We start from the raw sequence: 6,000 nt of genomic DNA, 5'->3' as shown, positions 1-6,000 counted from the left end.
GTCGGCATTAGGAGCAAGAATGCGACTTCCCATCCGAAGCGACAAGCCCGAGCCACGGGCCATGCCGTAAATACTCCCTGAACAAGGCTGAGCAACGGAGGGGAGAACATTGAAAAACCTGCCAGGAGGTCTGCAGTGGCACTGGGGCACTGGGGACGGGGGCAAGAGGCTCAGCCCTGAGGATGCGCATCCCCTCTCCCTCCTGCTGCAGGGTGCGTTTGCACCCAATTTTTCTCCTGGGTATGTCCAGGGTGGGAAGAAAATGTCACTGCGGGGGTGACATCCATTAGCTGTGCAAGAGATGCAGGATCCAGAGGGCTGAGCTCTCCCCCAGGGCTTCCCATCACACTTTCTTTTTCCTTGGCTCCGGTGCTTCATCCCTGACGTGCCGGGGACAGAGCCGGCGCAAAGGCTGGGGCTGAATCCGCGCTCCCGGCCCTTTCATCCCGGAGATCCTGGCAGCCGTTAACTTTGGTTCTTGGCCAAAACCCATTACCCTTGCTCTGCTGCTGGTATAACCAGTGACCCACGGTGAGCAGCCGTGCTACAAATCTGGTACGGTCCCCCCGGTTATATGCAGGCTATCGGCATTTGCTGCAACATGGGGCGGCATCCCCAGCGTTAGAGCCAGCTGGAACTAAGGATGCTTCAGCCTTTTTGGTTGCAAACACAAATCCTCCTCCACCACCCAGACCTGCTGCTGCTCCGTGCCTTGTCCGGAGAAAACTTCTCTCTGTTTCTGCCTCTTCCCTTTGCCACCCCGGCAGCTGCCGTGTCGGTGGTGAATGTGGTTTCCCAGCTGGTGGGGAACCATCCGTGGGGGGGCAGCTGCCTCCTGGACACCCCCCCTGGCGGAGAAGGGTGCGTGGGAAAGGGGGGACAGAGAGCACCCACCTCCCACGCACGGCACCGGCATCCTGCCTCAGCTGCTTCTGAGGGGGCAGGATGCGGCCCCAGCGCCCCGGGTGCTGTACGGACCATCGTGACGCCGCGATGTACTGACAGCCTAAAGCGACACCCAAGCTGGCCACGACAGCAGTCTGCGGGGTGCCAAGCTCAGCCTTAAACCACAGTGTTATCCTCCTTGGCTCTTGTCTTTTTAAAAAAATGCTTTAATTTTTTTTTTTTTGAGTTAATTTTTTTTTTTTTTTTTTTTTTTTTTAAGAAAGTGGGACAGCCGACACGTCTGCAATCTGGGGGTATTTTCCATAACATAAACATATTAAAAAGAAAAAGAAAAGGGAAAATAAAAAGAAACAATGATTTTCCATTCCCACTGGAAGCAGCGAGTGCGTTTGGAACATGAGGAACGTATTACTCAAGCTATTGTAAAATAAAATATAAAAACAACCAAAATAGGAGGAGAAGGGAGAGATTTAAAAAAAAAAAAAAGGCCTCAGTTGGGAAGGGAGACACTGAAAAACGGGCTTTTTTTTCAAAAATCCCTGTTGGGCAGGAGGGCCTCGTAGAAACCTGACCTTTGCCTCTGGGATGGCCAGATCCTGGATGGAGGGATAAGAGGTTCCTGGCTTTGTATTTCCACCTGGGGAAATGCAGCCCTCCCCGTGATGGCTGGGAAGGGACCTCCTGCCACCCTGACTGGTCCCATCGCCCCAGCGAGGAGCATCCCACCAGGCATTCGTGTCCCCATGGTGCCACAGCTTTCATGGTCGTGATTCAGGGCAGCGGTGCCCCAAATCATCACCAGCACCGGCCACGCATCCCACCCCAGCCCGTCCCACCAGGGTCCAGGGCACCGACCACCCTCGCTGAGGTTTCACCGGTGACTTTGGCATCGTGGCGGGGTTTGACCTTGGAACCACGAGCTGTCGGCGCAGGGAGCCCTGCTGGGAGAATTCACCTTCCAAAGGTCTTTTCTCCTGGTAATGATGGGATTTAGGGCTTTGGGACTGCTTTTTTTTTTTTTTTTTTCAGTCACTCTGTGTGTGTGTGTTTATGGCAGCTATATTGGGATGTGATTTCACAAGGCAGGATGGTTTTTGTTAAAATAGCTTCTAAAAAAAAATCAAAACAAAATGGTAGGAATGATGTTAGCGGCACAACCCTGGACCAAAGTCTGCCCTGGCTTCTCACACCCTCTGTGCCTCCTGGGTCCCGGCCAGGGCTCAGTCTGGCACGGGGACAGACAGACAGACAAAGGGTGTCGCAAACTCTCCGCATGCCGACGGAGAGCGCGCCAGTGCCCGTGATTGCAGAACAGGGTGAGCTGGTCATTAAAAGATGCTCATTGTGTTAACGAACCTTAGTCGGAGCTTTGCAAGAGGTTTCCCGCATGGCTCTGGGTGCAACACAGCATCCCGGGACGGAGCCGACGGCACAGGGCTCGTGTGTCCGTTAGATGGGTGTTGGTTAAATAGTGCTTCTCTTGCAGCTGGAGAGGAGTTTTCTTGGAGGAAAACCTCAGCAAGCGACTGGAGCGGTTCCTTTCTGATCTCTGGAGCGAGCACGTGGGTTATTCCCGGGAGCGGCACGTTTCCTAACCAGCAAGGCAGCCCGCGCACGCCTCCCGTCCAGCCGCTGCCGCTAGCGGGGCTGTTACAGGAATATCCCCAGCTGTAGCTCAATTTCTCTCCCAATGAGAAGCCAAAAAGCCGAGGAGGAAGCTACACTCAATTACAAATACTAAAAAACTACCGCGAAAATTGCCGATTTCCATTCCTGTTCATGTTGCTTACAAAATATTTAAAGGAATATTGCTCCCTGCATCCCACGCTCAGCGATGGTGGGTGCAAGTCAGTGTCGAGAAGATGCTCGAGCTGGGAGCGGGGCCACACATCGATGGGTGCACGGCAAAGCCGGGGAGGCTGTTCCTTCACAGCCTGGCAGACATTAAATGCCAGACATGGGCTGCGCCGTTTCCCTTTAAACTGGAAGCATATGCATGGAGATAATTTAAGGACAGAGCACGGTGCCGTGATTTCAGTGACTTGAAGTCAGGAATAAACTATTTAGTGGGGATTTGTGAAAGGCTGTGCCATTTTCCCTCATTAGGAGAGAGAAAGTGCTGGCCAGAGAACGTAAAGACTAAATCAGATGTGCTGTTCCAAAATTAAGCCCTTGTTCTGCAGCTCCTTTGCACCGCGCTGCATTTTACTGGCTGCTTTTGTGCCCAATTACCTTGAACCCTGTAATTAAACACCTTTTTTTATTAGCCCTGGGTCGGTTTGGAAAATCTCGCCGAATGAGCAAACGTACCAATTTTTTTTCCATAAAACTCAGCAAAACTGCCAGGCTGGGAGGAGCAGCCCCAGCCCCGACTCCTCGTCCCTGAGCGGGTGGTGGGACACCCACCAGCATCTGGGTGTCCCATGGGGGTCCGATCCCCCTGCACGTGCTTTAAACCTTCCCTACCTCTGCAGCTAATAGGGACCTCTAAGTGACAAAGCCTCTCAGACCCAAATTTACTCCGTGTTAGTGTCCTGCGTTCGCTTTTGCGCCTCGAGCCAGGCACAGAGCTTCGCTTCACTTGGGTTTTCCCCAAATATCACGTTTCTGCTCCCTCTTAGCTCTCCTTTCATCAAGCGTGGCAGCCCTGCGATCCCAAGCAGGGGCTTGACCCGCTCTTGCAAGCCTAGGGGCTGCTGAAATCCATCACCGCTTCCTTTCTTTTGTCCATTTGGGGACTCTTGGTCTGTTGTAGGAAGGGCCAAGTTTGGGTCGGGATTATGGAGATGTTTTGTGGTGGAGTGGGTGCTGGTGGGACCTCGGTGTGCATCAAGGGGTTGCTGGAAGCCAGAGCTTAGCAGTTCAGTGCCGAGTCCTCCATCCTGCAACTCTCCCCATCACCTTCCTCCCTCAGATGGAGGTCAGTGGGCTAATAGATGAAAATGAGATAGCTCCTGATCAGCCCCTGCTTTGGTTAACTCTTTCGAGTGCGAACTGTGCTAGCTGGCACCGCCGACACAAGTTTTTCTCCTGTTGTTTGCAGGGGCTCATTCCTGCTGTGATGGCAGAGTTCATCTTCATTTACTCTGAGGACAGCAGTATAGGATATTATTAAAATGCAAAAACATTGCTCGTATTTGCTAGAAATATGTGCCTATCCATCCTCTGGGGCTTGTTATGCCCAGCTAGCCCTGGCCGGAGGGGATGTTATCCTTGAGAAATGTGGCTCTACAGCCTGTGGCTGGATCTGGTCGGGCAGAAGACAAATGGGGTTGGTTGACGGTGATGAAGGGAGCTCACAAAAAAAGTTGTATCTGCGATGGTGGGAGGGATTGGCACCCACAAAGTCAAAGCTTTGAGTCTGCGGTAGGACAAGCAGGTCGCCTGCGATGCCGGCTCCCAACACCTCCATCCCGGCTGCACTGGGAACTGGATGCCTTTCGCAGGAAGGGTTGGACAGGACCGGCAGCGCTGGGCTTCCTGCTGCGCTGGAAGTCAACACATGCTTTGGTGTAGGAGGTGGATTAGCCAAGCCCTTAAAGTGGCATCTTTTAGGCATTTCAAACCTCTTTCTACCTCGACAGCCAACAGGCACCATTTAACCCAACACACTGCAGAAATCATTGCTTGGGTGGGCGGTCTGACCGTCCCACCCCACGTCAGAGGAGATGAAATACCCTCACCACCTCCAACGAGGTCAGGAGCATTGGGATATGCTCCCGAGATGGGGAATTCACAGTTTACCTCCCCAAACTTTCACCAGAGACATCCCACATTCCCATCCCCGATCACCTCTACGATTCCACTGCTGCCATTCAGCGGGCAAGCAAAGCCGACCCTCGCCGCTGGGAGCTAAAAAGACCCCGATCCTGCCAAAATCCAACCTGCTTGAATCCCGCTGACATCAATGGAAGCCGGGAGCGCTCGCTGGCGGCAGGATGGGCTCGTCCCTGTTGTGTCTTGAAATGCCAAGAATGCGAATGCGAGCCTGCCGGGGCTCGCGGGGCTTTCCTCAGGTTAACGTCACGCCTGGGGGGGGGCTGGTTGAAATTGGGGGCTCCTCGCTGGCGGAGGTGGGATACAGACGTTGTGCCAGGACCGTGTTACGTGGCAGGGGCTGGTGTGTGTGTGGGGGATTGCTGTGGCCGAGGGGTGGGAGATGGGGGAACCGAAGCACTTGCCAGGGAGGCCCCCGTGCAGCGCGTCTGGGCTCCTTGGGGAAGGCTGCGGCGGAGCTGCAGATTGAACCCAGACATCTTGCTTCCCCCGCCAATGCCTTCTCCCAGAGCCCGCCCTTCCTGCCAGCGAGGGCCCGCCGCTCGGTTGGAGGAGAATATGTAAAAACATTCTTGAAAACCACCAGCTTTGGAGGGTCAGGCAAGCGCGGAGCAGCTCAGACCCCAGGTCACGGCTGAGGTTGCGTTTCACAGATAAGATCCCCTCCGTCCCCACAGATCTGGCTGCTCGTGCGAGACCGAAAGCCGCTACCGTTTCGTCTGGGCAAGTTCTCCATTTCTCTTGTCTCCAGCCCCAACCTGCTACTGAATCGTTCCAACTTCCCAGGCTGCTGTCTGGGCTGGGGTGAGGAGCCTGCTCGTGGTGTCAGCCAGCTGACCCAGGCAGACAGGCACCTCCTGCTTGCGTATGAACTTTTATAAGAAACTTCTGCAAAAAAAAGAAAAAAAAAAGAGCTCACGCTGATGAGCGCAGGGCTGGGGGTTTGATGGAGGCGAGCAGGCATGGTTCCCTTTCCAAGCTGCTGGAGATGGATGAGGAGCAACCAGTGACTTAACAGCGGTCCCTAAATAACATTGTGTTTGATTTGTCTGAGTTCGTAGCCAGAAACCAGAGAAGTACCTTCTGCATCGTTTTTAGCCTGTGACTAATTCCTCCAAGTCAGTGATTTGTTCTGTGCCTAAAGGGATGCGTAAGTGCCGGGTGAATTCGCAGGCTGAACTCTCTTGGGGGCTTGTTTTCTGGAGCTACTCTACAACTACCAGACCGATTGGTGGGGGATGTCGGGCAAGCTCACATCAATAAGAGTCTTTATGGAAGGGCAAATATGAAAGAAAACTTTTGCACAGGAAAAAAATA

Source organism: Accipiter gentilis, chromosome 17 (genome assembly GCF_929443795.1).
Source record: "Accipiter gentilis chromosome 17, bAccGen1.1, whole genome shotgun sequence".
Lineage (NCBI taxonomy): Eukaryota > Metazoa > Chordata > Aves > Accipitriformes > Accipitridae > Astur > Astur gentilis.
The sequence above is the reverse complement of the archived record's forward strand: the minus strand, read 5'-3'. Positions refer to the sequence as shown.